Genomic DNA, 17882 nt, shown 5'->3' with positions numbered 1-17882 from the left:
TAACATACCATTCGCTTTCTTCACTGCCTGATGCACTAGGACACCCAGATCTCGTTGTACGTCCCCTTTTCCTAACTTGACACCATTCAGATAATAATAGGCCTTCCTATTCTTACCACCAAAGTGGATAACCTCACATTTATCCACATTAAACTGCATCTGCCATGCATCCGCCCACTCACACAACCTGTCCAAGTCACCCTAAAACCTCATAGCATCTTCCTCACACTGCCATCCAGCTTTGTGTCATCTGCAAATTTGCTAATGTTACTTTTAATCCCTTCATCCAAGTCATTAATGTATATTGTAGATAGCTGTGGTCCCAGCACTGAGCCTTGCGGTACCCCACTAGTTAAAGCCTACCATTCTGAAAGGGACCCATTTATCCCCACTTTTTGTTTTCTGTCTGCCAACCAATTTTCTATCCATGTCAGTACTATACCCCCAATACCATGTGCTCTAATTTTGCTCAATCTCCTATGTGGGACCTTGTCAAAGGCTTTCTGAAAGTCAAGGTACACCACATCCACCAGCTCTCCCCTATCCATTTTCCTAGTTACATCCTCAAAAAATTCCAGAAGATTAGTCAAACATGATTTCCCCTTCGTAAATCCATGCTGACTCGGCACGATCCTGTTACTCCTATCCAAATGCTCTGCAATTTTGTCTTTTATAATTGACTTCAGCATCTTCCCCACCACGGATGTCAGACCAACTGGTCTATAATTTCCTGTTTTCTCTCTCCCTCCTTTCTTAAAAAGTAGGATAACATTAGCTACCCTCCAATCCACAGGAACTGATCCTGAATCTATAGAACATTGGAAAATGATCACCAATGCGTCCACGATTTCTAGAGCCACCTCCTTAAGTACCCTGGGATGCAGACCATCAGGCCCTGGGGATTTATCAGCCTTCAGTCCCATCAGTCTACCCAATACCATTTCCTGCCTAATATGAATTTCCTTCAGTTCCTCCGTCACCCTAGGATCTCTGGCCACTAGAACATCTGGGAGTTTGTTTGTATCTTCCTTAGTGAAGACAGATCCAAAGTACCGGTACAACTCGTCTGCCATTTCATTGTTCCCCATACTAAATTCACCTGCTTCTGTCTTCAAGGCCATTTAGAACGGAGATGAGGAAAAACTTTTTCAGTCAGAAAGTTGTAAATCTGTGGAATTCTCTGCCTCAGAACAGTGGAGGCCAGTTCTCTGAATGCATTCAAGAGAGAGCTAGATAGAGCTCTTAAGGATAGCAGAGTCAGGGGGTATGGGGAGAAGGCAGGAACTAGGTACTGATTGAGAATGATCAGCCATGATCAGCTATTGAATGGTGGTGCTGGCTCGAAGGGCCAAATGGCCTACTGCTGCACCTATCGTCTATTGACCCACATTTGCCTTAACTATTTTTTTCTCTTCACATACCTAAAGAAGCTTGTACTATCCTCCTTTATATTATTGGCCAGCTTACCTTCGTACCTCATCTTTTTTCCCTGTATTGCCTTTTTAGTTATCTTCTGTTGCTCTTTAAAAGAGTCCCAATCCTCTGGCTCCCCGCACTTCTTTGCTATGTTATACTTCTTCTCGTTTATTTTTATACTGTCCTTGACTTCCCTTGTCAGCCACAGGTGCCTCTTACACCCCTTAGAATCTTTCTTCCTCTTTGGGATGAATTGATCCTGCACCTTCTGCATTATTCCCAGGAATACCTGCCATTGCTGTTCCACCGTCCTCCCTGCTAGGGTCTCCTTCCAGTCAAATCTGGCCAGCTCCTCCCTCATGTCTCTATAATCCCCTTTGCTATACTGTAATACTGACACTTCCGATTTTCCCTTCTCCCTCTCAATTTGTAGATTAAAACTTATCATATTATGATCACTGCCTCCTAATGGCTCTTTTACCTTGAGTTCCCTTATCAAATCAGGTTCATTACACGACACTAAATACAGAATTGCCTTCTCCCTGGTAGGCTCCAGTACAAGCTGCTCTAAGAATCCATCTCGGAGGCACTCCACAAACTTCCTTTCCTGGGGTCCAGTACTAACCTGATTTTCCCAGTCTACCTGCATGTTGAAATCGGCCATAACCACCGTAGCATTACATTTGCGACATGCCAATTTTAGCTCTTGATTCAACTTGTCGAGGCTACTGTTTGGGGGCCTGTAGATAACTCCCATTAGGGTCTTTTTACCCTTACAATTCCTCAGTTCTATCCATACTGATTCTACATCTCCTGATTCTATGTCACCCCTTGCAAGGAACTGAATATCATTCCTTACCAACAGAGCGACTTACCCCTCTGCCCACCTGTCTGTCTTTTTGATAGGTCTTATATCCCTGAATATTCAGTTCCCAGCCCTGGTCCTCTTGTAGCCGTGTCTCTAATTCCCACAACATCATACTTGCTATTGTCTAACTGAGCCTCAAGCTCAGCCACTTTATTTTTTATACTTCGCGCACTCAAATACAACACTTTAACCGGTATTCACCTCCCCTCTCACACCGGTCACCATTGGTCCTGACCATACTCTCTTATCCCATCTTGAACTTTCCTTCCCATTTATTCGAGTCTTTTGCAATTTTTCCTGTATTCGCTTCCCCTTTAACTCCATCTTTATGCTCCCAATTTGTCAACCCCTTCCCCCCCCCATGACTTAGTTTAAACCCACATGTGTAGCACTAGCAAACTAGCCTGCCAGAACGTTGGTCCCCCTGCTGCTAAGATGTAACCCGTCCCTTTTGTACAGGTCACCCCTACCCCAAAAGAGATCCCAGTGGTCTAGAAAGCTAAATCCCTGCAAGGATGCAAGGCAGCAACTCTACCACTTTGCCACCGCGCCTGTTGTAGAGTAAACAACAGCGAGGGCTAATAATTAGTAAATAGGGATGTGGATTGTGCTAATGTGGTGACAGGAAACTGCAGACAAAACCTAACAGGAATGTCATTGATTATGTGTAACAGACATTTTTATCAACGGTTAACAAATTTATATTTGTGGATAATTATCTCATTCTGTTTGTCACCTAATTAAGTCTTTGAGTTCCATTCTGTAATTAAGACCTCGTTTTTATTGTAATCAAGTCTCCGTGCAAATCCTCGTTACTATTAATCAAGTTTCCTTGTAATCTTGTCATCTGAGAATATTAAAAAATGTACCAAAGTCACACTTGACAGGTCAACTTTGGCTGGCCTCTTGCGCGCCAGTTTATATAAATCACCCATTACTGCAAACACCAACTCCGCATGGCCAGTCCATTTTGCTCCTACAATTGGCGTAGTCGGCAGGATACCCTGCTAGGTTGCAAAAGACTATGAGGCTGCTGGTTGGGCGAGTGTGTTTGAGATACCACCCTGTAGGTTAGGGGATGACGCCATAGTCAACCATGACCGTGAGTTGTGGTAAAAAAAGACCTCGGAGCATGAGGGTTTGGTGTTGGAGAACGGGGGATTGGGGTGTCTGGCGGACTGGGTCCGAGTGGTTACGGGTTACAATTGATTTAGGGAAATTGATTAATTAAACAAATTTATTTTGAGACATAGGCTCGGGGAGCCAAATTTGCAGACACTAAGGCATGGGCATGGCGGGAAAAAAAGGAAGCCGGTGAAGTAGTATGGGAATCGGAAGGATCCCTCAGACAGACGGTAGCACACCGTAACTGAACAGTAAATATGAATACCCGTGAAACGGATAACGGTGCATGAGAATGGGGCCATGATGTCGTGAAGCTCCAAATTGCAGAAGGTTTCCACCAATAGACAATGGACAATAGGTGCAGGAGTAGGCCATTCAGCCCTTCGAGCCAGCACCGCCATTCACCGTGATCATGGCTGATCATCCATAATCAGTACCCCGTTCCTGCCTTCTCCCCATATCCCTTGACTCGGCTAGCCCCTAGAGCTCTATCCAAGTCTCTCTTGAAAGCATCCAGGGAATTGGCCTCCACTGCCTTCTGAGGCAGAGAGTTCCACAGCTTCACAAATCTGAGTGAAAAAGTTTTTCCACGTCTCCGTTCTAAATGGCCTACCCCTTATTCTTAAACTGTGGCCCCTGGTTCGGGAACATGTTTCCTGCCTCTCGCATGTCCAATCCCTTAATAATCTTATACGTTTCAATAAGATCCCCTCTCGTTCTTCTAAATTCCAGAGTATACAAGCCCTGTCGCTCCAGTACTCGACCTGGGTCCGATCGCCCGGCGCGGGGAGGCTGTGATTCCCCCCCCCCCCCCGATGTGGGAGTTTCATCGCCCCGATGCGGAGGGCCCAAACGCCGCCAGCTAGGGGAGTCAAGATCGTCCCGTCAACGGAAGGCTCAAGGCCCCCGACCGCAGGAGAACAAAGAAGGGAAGAGATTGAACTTTTTTTTCGCCTTCCGTCACAGAGAGGAATGTGGAGGAGTCACTGTGGTGGATGTTTATGTTAAAATATATTTTGTGTGTTATAGTGCTTTTAAATGGTATGACTATGGCAAAACAAATTCCTCGTATGTTGCAAAACATACTTGGCTAATAAAGTATGATTATATCATATCATATATATACAGCCGGAATGAAGCTGCTCTGGAAAACCCCTCCCTGTTGGACAGTATTTGGAATTGGGGTTTGAACGTACAAATCCATCCCTGGGTCCAAATGATCTCTCATGTTATCGTCGTTGTACAGCTGATCGTTTTAATGACTAATTATTTTAGACTGAGAACTGCGACAACAGATAAAGCGTTGCCGTTACTCCAGCACAGTGTGTCTTTCTGCAAGATGCAATTCCTTTGCATCTTCAGAAATATGGATGATCGCTAGTGATTACACAATGTTAAATACCTTTTGTAAGGTCTTTAGCAAGTTAATCAGTCAGCTCTATGATCTGCAGCATTTGCATCTGGGGTTAATAAAAGGCAATTATATCCATGTATTAAGCTACAGTAGTCGTGATGTGGTGAATACAGAACCAGATCACAGGCTGAGCTCGGGACATACCAAAGTCCACAATTCACAAGTCAAAGTCCTACAGCGGAAAACAGCCCATTTAGCTGAGTATGTCTGAGCCAACTTGCAAATATCCAGCTGCCTGACCCTCGAAGGGCCGAATGGCCTACTCCTGCACCTATTTTCTATGTTTTCTATGACCCGCAGAGTTACTCCAGCATTTTACGTTTTCTTTTTGCTCAAAGATTTCAGTTTCTGCAGTTGCTCGTGTCTAACCAATCTCACTCTCTGGGTTTCACTGGGCTGGAATAGCGCGGCGCTCCTCTTGGAGCAAGCCCTACCTTGCTGGGTCCACCAAACAAGTCGCCCTGAATTTGGACGGGACCTCTCCCCAACTCGCTCAGTTTAAATGCAACCGGCCCAATCTTGGAGATTATCTCCATTTCAAGCGAGAATGCAGAGTTAAAGAGTCGTTGCTAAAGGCTGGGAGCGGCCCCGCGTCTAATGCCGGACTTGCCAGAGAGTGAACGAACCGCGGGCCACGCGCACTTGCCGTTGGCGTTACCGTTGCCGTTGCCGTTGGCGTTACCGGCGTTACCGTTGCCGTTGGCGTTACCGTTGCCGTCGTCGCCGCACACACCAGGGTCACGGTCGCAGCACTGCCGAGCACCTGGCAGCGCTCGGTCTGTCAACAGTGGAGCGCTGCTGCTACTGCTGCTCCCCTTCCCGCCAACCAAAACAAACCTAAACAAAACACGCTTGGTTCAAAACAGTGTGAACCAAAGCTACTTGGGGAGCAAGATAGACCACTCGACTCTTTAAAAAAAACCGTGGTAGGTCATGGGTACATTTCAGCGCCATTTTAGTAAGCAGATTCTGTGTGCTAGGCTGGGCAGTGTCCACAACTGTGTGATTTCTTGGTATATAAAATGTTTGCAAACAATTACTTCTTGGATAAGTTGATAGTTGACATTGATAACTATTTCTTGAAGAGTTGCTGCTTCGTGATCTTTAAACGTTTGAATTTTTTATTCACAAAATGCTGGAGTAACTCAGCAGGTCAGGCAGCATCTCGGGAGAGAAGGAATGGGTGACCCAAGAAGGTGCCTTTGTTACTTGACCAACTTATCGGTTGAATTTAAATATGACATTTTTACAGGTTGTAGGGTAGTGGGTAAGTATTTTAAACGTTTGATGTTACTGATTGAATATTTGCACTAGTGATCCACTATGTCTGCATCTGGCCAATTGATCATATTTAATAAACCCATCCCTTCTCTCCTGAGATGCTGCCTAACCTGCTGAGTTACTCCAGCATTTTGTGAATATTTAATGAACTGTTCTTCTTTGCTTTCTTTGTTAATTTTAATTTCACCTCCACGAGCTGTACCTCTTTTTGTTTTATTTTTCAAAAGTCATGGAAGCAGAGATTTAGGCATTTGCAAACAATTGAATTATATTGTGGATACAGTAGAGTTCTAAAGACATTTAACTTAATACTTAGAGCCAAGAACATTTTAATTGGTGAATTGATTAGTTAAAAACCCTTGACAGCCACTAAAATGACCAAGCATGAATCCAATTCAAATAGACCCAGTGTTGGAGTAAATCACTGGGTCAGGCAGCATCTCTGGAGAAAAAGGATGGGTGATGTTTCAGGTTGGGACCCTTCTTCAGACAGGGTGAAGAGCTGGTATAAATCAGGACCTGATCTTTTCATTATGCGAAACAGTGCAACCCTGTATATCTCGCACACAAAATGATGTAAATCTTCCCATGAATGACAGAAATAAAAAGTGTTATCCTTGTTTATGAAGTTCATTTTTGAACGATGTAAAATTGAAGGGGATTGGTGCAATATACTGCTAACCCACAAATGTGTCGTTATGAGATATTCACATTTGAAAAATCCATAAATCACAACAAAAAAACAAGAAGGTGCCTATGTTACTTGACCAACTTATCGGTTGAATTTAAATATGAAATTTTTACAGGTTGTAGGGTAGTGGGCAAGTATCGAGTTAATACATGTAACACATTTTTCACAAAAGTGAGGGTTAGCACTATATTGCATCGACCCCCCTCAATTATATGTTAAATTCAAAACTAAACTATGGTAGCAATGTACATCATTCATGTCTAAAGCTAGCACTTCTGTATCAGTGTAGGTATGTATGCTTTACATTTTATTACACTAAAATAGAATGAAAAGAATGAAAAAAATATCTTGACATGGTGTTCATAGTTATTTTTTTTTCAATATTAAGATTTCTGGAAATAAGTTTGATGTCACTGATTGCGAATGTGTATGGTAGGCCCTATTGAAATGTATGTGAGAGAACAGTAATCATGATAGGGAGAACCATTTGCTGAGAAGTATGTGCATTACTGATATATATGTCATCCACACACTTCTCAGCACATGGTTCTCAGCACATGGTACATATAGAGATAGATAGATATATATATAGAGAGAGAGAGAGATAGATATAGAGAGATAGATATAGATAGATATAGATAGAGAGATAGATAGAGATTGAAAGAAAAAGGTTGCTAAACAAATAATTAGGGGAAATCACAAGAAAGAAACTATATGTGTGTGTGTGTATATATTATAAGTTAAATTTGTGCAAAGTGTGTGTTTGAGCAATACAAGGTAAACGGCACAAAAGAGGGGACTGGGGAGGAAGGATGGTAAGGAAATGGGCAGAAACAGTAAGAAATAATAAAATCAGAGAAATTAAGCAGGGGAAAACCATTTTAAAATAAAAATAACAAAAAAATGTGAGTTGATAGATGAGATATTTTCTGCATTTTAATGGTATGATCACACATATTGTTCCCTCACAACACTGATTACACTGCGAGAGGCATAGCGATCGGCGGGTTTTGCCTACGAAAATGGCGGATGTCCCGCTCCTTTGCTTACTACACTTCAGTATAGGTGATTTCGATGGAGTGACTGAACTTCACTGCACTGACCCACCTTGAACACCAGGGGAGCTATGTGAGGATGCTCTTCCTCGACGTCAGCTCTGCCTTTAACACGGTCATCCCGAGCAGACTGGTCACCAAACTTTCTGACCTTGGATTTTCCCAAACCATCTGCCAATGGATCAAGGACTTCCTGACCAACCGCCCCCAGACCGTCAAAATAGGCCCTCACCTCTCCTCCACCATTACACTGAGCACCGGCTCACCACAGGGCTGTGTGTTGAGCACCATCCTTTACTCCCTCTACACTCACGACTGCGCCCCCACCCATCCCACCAACACCATCATCAAGTTCGCGGATGACACGACTGTGGTTGGAATCATCTCAGGAGGAGATGAGACAGCCTACAGGGATGAAATCCAAAGGCTGGCAGCATGGTGTTCAGTGAACAATCTTGTCCTGAACTCCTCCAAAACAAAGGAACTTATAATAGACTTCAGGAAAACCAGTGCAGAATACGACCCACTCTACATCAATGGGGTCTGTGTGGAAAGGGTACCCGCTTTCAGGTTCCTGGGTACGCACATCGCAGAGGATCTTACCTGGTCTACCAACACCATCACCACAGTGAAGAAGGCACAGCAGAGACTCCACTTCCTGAGGATCCTCAGGAAAACCAACCTGCAGGAGAAGCTCATGATGTCCTTCTATCGCTGCTCCATTGAGAGTGTGCTGGCATACTGTATAACCACATGGTATGCCAGCTGCTCAGAAAAGGACAGGAAGGCCCTTCAGAGGGTCATCACGACGGCCCAGCAGATCATCGGCTGCTCACTGCCCTCCCTGGAGCACCTGTTCAGCCTACGCTGCCTCAGTAGAGCAGGCAAAATAATAATAGATCCATCCCACCCCGGCCACCGTCTGTTTGTTCATCTGCCCTCTGGTCGACATTTCAGGTCGATCAAATCCCGAACAAACAGACTTAAGAACAGTTTTTACCCCAGGGCCATACGAGAACTGAACACTACCTTCTGCACTAGGCAACACTGTTAAAACTTTTGTACTTAATATAATTGTATTTATTTGTTTTTGCATTTATTGCATATATGTTTTTACGCACCATCAGGATTGGCTATTTTTTAATTTTGTTGTACTCGTTGCAATGGTGTGAACCCCCAGCATTGACAATTGCAACAATGATTAGTAAATTCACTGTAATTTAGAAGGATGAGCGGGAATCTTTTCCAAACATATAAAATACTTAAAAGGATTAGATGGATGCTAGATAGGCTAGATGCAGGAAAAATGTTCCATATGTTGGGGGAGTCCAGAATCAGGGGTCACTGTTGAAGAATAAGGAATAGGCCATTTAGGACTGAGATGAGGAAAAACTTTTTCACCCAGAGAGTTGTGAATCTGTGGATTTCTCCGCCACAGAAGGCAGTGGAGGCCAATTCACTGGATGCTTTCAAGAGGGAGTTAGATTTAGCTCTCAGGGCTAAAGGAATCAAGGGATATGGGGTAAAAAGCAGGAACAGGGTACTGATTTTGGATGATCATATTGAATGGCGGTGCTGGCTCGAAGGGCTGAATGACCTACTCCTGCACCTATTTTTCAATGTTTCTAAGTATAGATATTGTTTTTTTTAATTGTCACCAGATGCAGTGAAAAACTTGTTTTTGTTTGATGTCCATTTAAATCGTACAATATGTAATTGCAATAACAGAACTGCAGATGCTGGTTTATACCAAAAATAACCACAAGGACACCTACACCACAGGCGTTTGGATAGGCACATGGATATGCAGGGAATGGAGGGATATGATTTTCTGCATAGACATTGTGGGCCAAAGCGCCTTTCCTGTACTGTTCTATAAACAGTGCTGGAGTAACTCAGCAGGTCAAGCCGCATCTCTGGAGAGAATGGATAGGTGATATTTCAGGTTGGGACCCTACTTCAGTCTGAAAAATGGATAAGTGACATTACGGGTAGGCACTCTTCTTCAGACTGAAGTAGGGTCCCGACCCGAAACGTCACCTGCCCATTCTCTCCAGAGATGATGCCTGACCTGCTGTGTTACTCCAACATTTTGTGAAATCAAATGATACACCAGTACAATCGAGAGTCAATAGGTGTTTCATTGTAGTATGTCCTGAAAGAGAACAATTAAATTCTTGCTGGCAGCAGAAGTAATCATGATTTTCCTGAATACAACAGAAAGGAAACAGGACAAAATATAGTGTTACAGCTGCAGAAAAAGTGCAGCTAAAAAAAGCTGTTTATCTGAAATGAAAATAGAAATTGCTAATCCACACTGTGAAGCATCCTGACAGAATGCTTTCTACAGTGTATCTGTAGAAGTTGGTCAGAGTGGTTGGAGACATGCCGAAATTCCTTAGACTTCTGAGGAAGTAGAGGCATTGGCGTGCTATCTTGGCTGTAACTTCAATCGGGTTGCTCCAATTTTGCCGGTGATATTTGCGCCTCAGTACTTGACAACGTGCTGCTAATCTCTCTATCTCCTTCCTGTACTTTGTCTCATCATTGTTCACCATCTGGCCCCACGATGATGGTGTCATCTGCAAACTTGGAAGCAGAGTTAGAAAAGAATTTGGCTGCACAGTTGCGAGCGTGTAAGGAATATAGTAAGGGGCTGAGAATGCATCCATGTGGGACACCGGTGTTGAGAAATATTCTGGAGGATGTTTTGCCGCCTGTCCTCATGGATTGTGGCCTAAGGGTCAGGAAGTCCAGGATCTAAGAGCAGAGAGCTGAGGTCCAGGAGTTTGGAGATGAGCTTGGTTGGAATTATGGTGTTGAAAGCAGATCTGTGGTCAATAAGTAGGAGTTTGATGTAGCTGTCCTTGTTAAAAAGATGACCAGGATCTGTTGCGAAGGTAAGGAACCTGCAGTGGATCATGGATGGCTGGGAAGCTGGAGTTAAGAACATACAACAGTATAGCACGGGAACAGGCCCTTTGACCCACAATGTATGTGCAGAAAATCCTGCCAGGACCAACTCGTCTCTAACTGCACATGATTCATATCCCTCCGTTCCCTGCATATCCATGTGCCTATCCGAAAGCCTCAGAAACGCAACTATCATATCTGCCTCCACCACCGTGTTGAGTGTGTTCCAGACACCCACCACCCTCTTTGTAAAAAAGAACTTTCTCCTCTCACCTTAAAGCTATGCCTTCTGGTATTTGATATTTATATCCTGAGAGAAACCTTCTAAAGCCTTCACATTCTTCCTGTATTGGGGTGACCAGCATTGCACACAATACTCCAAATGTGGCCTAACCAAAGTCCTATCAAGCTGACTTGCTGACTCTAAAACTCAATGCCCCGACCAAGGCAAGCATATCATACACCTTCTTTACCACTCTATTTGTGTTGCAACTTTCAGGGAGTTATACACTTGGACCCCAAGATCCCTCTGTATATCTCTGCTAAAGGTCATACCATTAATTGTATATTTTCCCCTTACATCCGACCTTCCAAAGTGCAACAGCTCACACTTGCTGGGATTAAACTTCTCTTGCCATTTCTCTGCCCACATCGGTGGCTAATCTATGGCCAGCTGTATACTTTGATGGTGCTTAAGACACATTGGAGTTGCCTGATGACTGGAGGGTGGCTAATATTGTGCCTCCATGCTTTTTGAAGAGGTAATGGAGATGGTTGACAAGTGCAAACCTGTAGACATTGTCTATGTGGACTTCAGCAAGTCCTTTGATAAGGTTCCACCATGATAGGCTGCAATGGTAGGTTAGATCACATGGGATCCAGGGAGAGCTAGGTACAGAAATTACTTAATGGATGGAAGCACAGGAGGAGAAGGATTTTCTTTGGACTGGAGACCTGTGCTTCAGGGTTAAGTCGTGGGCCCATCGCTGTTTGTAGTTTATATCAACAATTTAGATGAGAATGTACAAGGCATGATTAGTAAGTTTGCAGATGTCACTAAAGTAGGTGGTATCATAGATAATGAAGATGGTTATCAAAAATTAGGACAGGATCTTGGTCAACTGGGCAACTGGGCAAGTGGGCCGAGGAATGGCTAATGGAGTGTAATGCAGATAAGTACGGGGTGTTGCATTTTGGCAAGTCAAACCAGGGCAAGACCTTCACAGTGAATGGTAGGGCTCTGGGGAGTGTTGTAGAGCAAGGAAAGTAGAGAAGGGAAGTTGAGAAGGGAAGTAGAGAGAATCCAGGGAATTTCAGACCAGTGAGCCTCATGACAGTGGTAAGAGAACTATTGGAGGACAGTGGTAAGAGAAACTATTGGAGACAATTTACACCCATTTGGAAGAGAAAGGGTTAATTAGGGACAGTCAGCATGGCTTTGTATGTGGCAGGGTGAGCCCTACTAACTTGATCGAGTTTTTGGAGGAGGTAGCAAAGGTAAGCGAAGGGGAGAGGACAATGGAATCCATCCCCTGACCATATTTTGGAAATTCTTACCATCTGGCTGGGCACTTCAGTTTCTGCTAGTTGGCTGGGAATAGAAGCACAGCCAGGTGGACAGGATTTCCAAAATATGGTCAGGTGATGGTGATGCAGGTTTAGTTTAGTTTCGAGATACAGCGAGGAAACAGGCCCGTCAGCCCACTGAATCCATGCCGACCGGCGATCCCCGCACATTAACGCTATCCTACACACACACAAGGGACAATTTACACATACACCAAGCAAATGAGCCTACAAACCTGTACATCTTTGGAGTGTGGGAGAAAACCGAAGATCTCGGAGAAAACCCACGCGGTCACGAGGAGAATGTACAAACTCTGTACAAACACCACTCGTAGTCGGCATCAAACCCGGGTCTCCGGCGCTGCAAGCGCTGTAAGACAGCAACTCTACCGCTGCTCCACCGGGCTGCCCTGAAGGTGTCTTTGATGGGTGTATAACAATGGTTGAGGGTGTTTGGGTCTCTGGTGGGACAGGGGATGTGTTGATGGTAGTTTGGTAGCCCACACGACAGGTTGGCCTGTTTGAAGTCCCAAGCTATTATGAACAAGGCCTTCAGATATTTGGTTTCAAGGCCTGACTTCATGTTTCAAACATTTGTGGACTTAGGATTAGTGCCCATACACCAGAAAATTATAAATGTAATAACCTTGTTCAAAACAAGTAAGGGTAAACCAGGTAGTTACAGACACGGTGATGCAGTGGTAGAGTTGCTGCCTTACAGCTCTTGCAGCGCCGGAGGCCCGGGTACGATCCCGACTACGAGTGCTGTCTGTACGAAGTTCGTACCTTCTCCCCATGACCGTGTGGTTTTTTTCTTTGCGATCTTCGGTTTCCTCCCACACTCCAAAGACGTACAGGTGTGTAAGTTAATTGGCTTGGTGTATGTGTAAAATTGTCCCTTGTGTGTGTGTAGGATAGCGTTAGTGTGCGGGGTCACTGGTCGGTACTGACTCGGTGGGCCGAAGGGCTTGCTTCCACGATGTATCTCTGATTGATTAGTAGGACTCTAGATGTTACAATCCCTAAGGTTTGCACTACAATTGACTGGTGTTGTTCTTGGGGGTGACCACTAGGTGATGTTGCTACCATTCAGACACATCTTCAGTTGTGTACCTCAACGTCACTGGGGTAATACAAAAGTAATAACAAAGCTAATTGCACCAGTCTGTCTCGTCCTTTTCCTTCTTTGTTGTTTTTATTATGTGTTAAATGTATGTTTTACTGTTCTGTAGCTTGTTTTATGTGTGGGATTGGTTGGGGGAAACTTTTTTAAATCTCTTACCTCGACGGAGATGTGATTTTTTTTTTCCGTATCGTATCTCCGTCTTCACTGCGGCTTAACATCGTGGAGTTGGCGGCCTCTTGCTGGGGACTGACTTCGGAAACTCCAACTGCGGGACCCTGCAGACTTACCATCGTGGAGCTCGCGGTCCCTGGTTAGAGACCGACTTCGGGAGCTCCAAACCACAGGAGCTTCAACCGCCCTGATTGTGGGAGCTTCGATCGCCTCGACGTGGGAGCTTCGATCGACCTGACCCAGGGCTTCGATTGATGGCTGCGGGAGCTGCAATCACCCCGACTGCGGATGGTTCAACTGCCCCGACCACGGGAGAATAAAGAGGGAAGAAGAATGGACTTTATTGCCTTCCATCACAGTGAGGAATCCGCTGTGGTGGATGTTTATGTTAACTTTTATGTAGTTGTGTGTCTTGTTGCTTTTTTTAGTATGGCTGTATGGTAATTCGAATATCACTGTACCTTAATTGGAACACGTGACAATAAACGACCTTTGAAACCTTTGAAACTCTCGCCAACATCAAACCAGTATCTTTTAATGAATAATCAAAATTGCTTTGAAAACAATATTCAATGCAAGTTAAATATTATTTTATATATTCCGCTTGTAAAATGTGGTTAACGCAGTTTAAATACTGTATGTTTATTCTGATGGTTGCTTTATTGACAATTGGTAGATTACTAAGGAGCTAAGAGAATTACAAGTCCATGAACGTAATTCACTGTGTGATGAATAATATAAACTGCCTGATACAGCTATGTAAGAGTTAATACATTTTCAATATTTCATAAATCCATGTCAATTCATTTAGATACACTTCTGATTTGAAGACAATCCTAAATAAATGAATTTTATTAGTTTGTGACGCAAATGGAAATTTTATACGCATTCTTGCTGTAAGCCAGTCACTAACCACATTTTGTTTGGAATGTAAATGATACCTAACAAATTGACCAGACACGCACAATGCTACAATTTGTACCTGTTGACAGTGAAAAGTGGAGAGATTTCTGTAAAACACTGCTTTTATTCATAATACATACAACTTGCATTTGGATAGAAGATGGACACAATTTCTGTGTGAAGGATCTCGACCTGAAACGTCGCCTATTCCTTCTCTCCAGAGATGCTGCCTGCCCCGCTGAGTTACTCCAGCATTTTATGTCTATCTTTGGTGTAAACAAGCACCTGCAGTTCCTTCCTAAATACATTGCATTTGGATCGCATCATTTTCACGGATAAAAAATCCCAAACATTCCATATCTAGAGCAAACAAATGGATAGTCAGGGAAGTACACAAAAGAGCAACCTAAAGAAAGGGCTGAAGAAGGGTATTGACCCGAAACATCACCTATCCATTCCCTCCACAGATGCTGCCTGACCCGCTAAGTTCCTCCAGCGCTTTGTGTTGTGCACAAGAACAATGTAAAAGTTGATCAAAGAAACGTAAACAACTTCAAAAACAGTTGAAAATTATCTGAATCCGGAGTAGAGATGGTAGTAGTTCTGTTTAAAACACATGCACTACATTCTTTGCTCTCACTGGAGTCGCTGTTTCCTGCACCTCAGATCCAGCCTTGGACATATGCCTGGACTATTCTGCCTCTGGAGGACAACTTCCTAGCTTAGGACTCTTCTGGGTTGCCACAGCTGCTGCGATCTGCTACATTTCAGCATTACCCACGCAACCAAAGGATGATCATAAAGATGCAGAGCTTCATCTCTGAATGTTTCCACTAGTGGGAGATTCTAGAACTAGAGATCAGAATTAAAGGACGTTCTTTTGGGAAGGAGATGAGGAGAAATTTCTTTAGTCAGTGGGTGGTGAATCTGTGGAATTCTTTGCCACAGAAGGCTGTGGAGACCAAGTCAGTGGATATTTTTCAGACAGAGATAGATAGATTCTTGATTCGTACGGGTGTCAGAGGTTATGGGGAGAAGGCAGGAGAATGGGGTTAGGAGAGAGAATGGGGGTAGCAATGGCTGCCTCGCCAACAGTCAGTCTGTCCCTTTGTGGGTTTTTTTTAGTATGTGCAAAATGTATGCTTTAGTGTGCTTTGGTTTGTTTTATGTGGGGGAGGGGGGAACTTTTTTTAATCTCTTACCTTGACGGAGATGTGATTTTCTTTCTGTATTGTATCTCCGTGTGCACTGCGGCCTAACATCGGGGAGTTGGCGGCCTCTGCTGGAGACCGACCGGGAGCTCCAACCGCGGGAGCCTGCAGGACTTACCATCATGGAGGCCGCGGTCCCTGGTGGGAGACCGACTTCAGGAGCTCCAAGCCGCAGGAGCTGCAATCGCCCCGATGCGGATGCTTCGATCACCCCGATGCGAGGGCTTCGACCACTGGCTGCAGGAGCTTCGATCGCCCCAACTGCGGTATGGTTCGACTGCCCCGACCGCGGGAGAATAAAGAGGAAAGAAGATTAGACTTTATTGCCTTCCATCACAGTGAAAAATGTGGGGAATCCGCTGTGGTGGATATTTATGTTAACTTTTATGTAGATGTATGTCCTGTTGCTTTTTTTTAGTATGGATGTATGGTAATTCAAATATCACTGTACCTTAATTGGTACGCGTGACAATAAAAGACCTTTGAAACCATTGAAATAGATCAACCATGATTGAATGATGGAATAGTGGGCCAAATGGCCCAATTCTACTCCTATTTATGACCTTATGATCTGACTTTACTTTAGCCCACAGGAGCAAGCAGAGATAGATCGGGGCGTACCCAGAATGCCGATATTCAGAGCCTGCAGTCATTTCCTTACATAGTCCACATTGGAAGCAGTGCTTGGCAACTGTCTTTGGAGGATCTCCATGGTCTCTGCATAGAGAACATCCCTCCTGCTGGCACTGTTCTTCGTCAGTCTGCCCGTATCCTTTTGAACCTCGGCAAGTACGATCTCACTTATTTCCACCTTGCACTGATATTACATTCATTCCCCAGTGCCAAAAGTGTTGCTCACATACTAGAATGTCCCTTTAAAAGTTGGCTGCACAGCAAACACGTGGGAGAAAAATTCTAATGAAGGCAAGATGCTTTTTTGTGACCGATGTTCAAAAAGTTAAAAAGCTGCAGTTGGTCGAAAGTGCATAAGGATTAGGGTGAATCAGCGTAGACAGAAACAGCTTTAAAGTTTCAGATTGACGATCCTTCATTCGTTTAGTTTAGAGATACCGCACGGAAACAGGCCCTTTGGCCCACTGAGTCCACAACGATCAGTGATGCCCATGCACTAGCACTATCCTACACACACACAAGGGACAATTTGCAAACTTTACTAAAGCCAATTAACCGACAAACCTATACATCTTTGGAGCGTGAGAGGGAACCAGGGCGCCCTGGAGAAAACGCACGTGGTCAAGGGGAGAATGTACAAATTCCGTACAGACGGCATCCGTAGTCAGGATCGAACCCAGATCTCTGGTGCTGTAAAGGCAGCAACTCTGCCGCAAGCAAAAGCTAGAAGTCAAATGTCCTAAGTTTCACAAAGCGGAGAGGGTGGAGAAAACTAAGGGAGAGCCAGTCCAAGGGAGGAGACCGAGAAGGGTGTGGAACACGTGGCAGTAGTGCTGGCTGAAGGAGGATGGTGATGGCAAATGATCTGTCTGGAAGAGATGGAAATAGAACACGATTTATGAGGACAGAAGAGAGAGGAACCAAATAATGCTGGAACACTCTTGTTGCTGGAATGCTGAATGAAGCCTGGATGTTCCCAACGGGACTAACAGCATTCCACACCCCCTCTCAGAATTTACTGTTACTTTATAAACCATGCATCTACCACACAGAGATAGTGCTCTTGCACAAAGATAGTGCGAATCCTGTGGGTTGCATGGCGTCTACTGTAACCATACTGAAATGTCTGATAGTCACAAGGGAAGGGTAAGAATATGGGTAAAGATAGGAGCGCGAAATGGATTGGCCATGTGTAAATTCTGAAAGAGCAGGCCAATGTGTGTTTAACGCTGACATTATAGTGAAGATGCTGAAAATGACAGAGGATGGTCTGATGACTATAGATGTCTAGATTCTGTAATATTCCTGTCCTAGCGGAGAGGAGAATGCAAGACCACACATCTTTGAAAGGAAATGGACAATGGCAGCCCTGTCAGATGAGGCATATAGGAAGCACTGGTGCGATATGATATTATATCCCACCTCGTAGAAAGTTTCACAAACTTTCACATCCCTTTTTTGACAACTATTTGCTTATGGTATGTCAGCTCATGATTCCAGCTTAAGAAT

The 17882-nt window shown here is 44.2% G+C and overlaps 1 protein-coding gene across 3 annotated transcripts in view; it reads right to left on the bottom strand.

The window, feature by feature from the left end:
* LOC144592141 (xanthine dehydrogenase/oxidase-like) overlaps positions 1–5639 on the bottom strand; it is a 113385-nt gene extending 107746 nt beyond the window's left edge. The window contains exon 1 of one of the 3 annotated variants that reach the window (XM_078396558.1): positions 5515–5639. The gene's annotated coding sequence lies outside the window, so the exon portion shown is untranslated. Of the gene's footprint in view, positions 1–5481 lie in introns of all 3 variants that reach the window. The other 2 variants (XM_078396557.1, XM_078396556.1) reach the window with 2 other exon arrangements.
* Between the last annotated feature and the right edge of the window lie 12243 nt (positions 5640–17882).

Source organism: Rhinoraja longicauda, chromosome 3, assembly GCF_053455715.1.
Source record: "Rhinoraja longicauda isolate Sanriku21f chromosome 3, sRhiLon1.1, whole genome shotgun sequence".
Taxonomy (NCBI): domain Eukaryota; kingdom Metazoa; phylum Chordata; class Chondrichthyes; order Rajiformes; family Arhynchobatidae; genus Rhinoraja; species Rhinoraja longicauda.
This window is presented reverse-complemented; position numbering and strand designations above follow the sequence as displayed.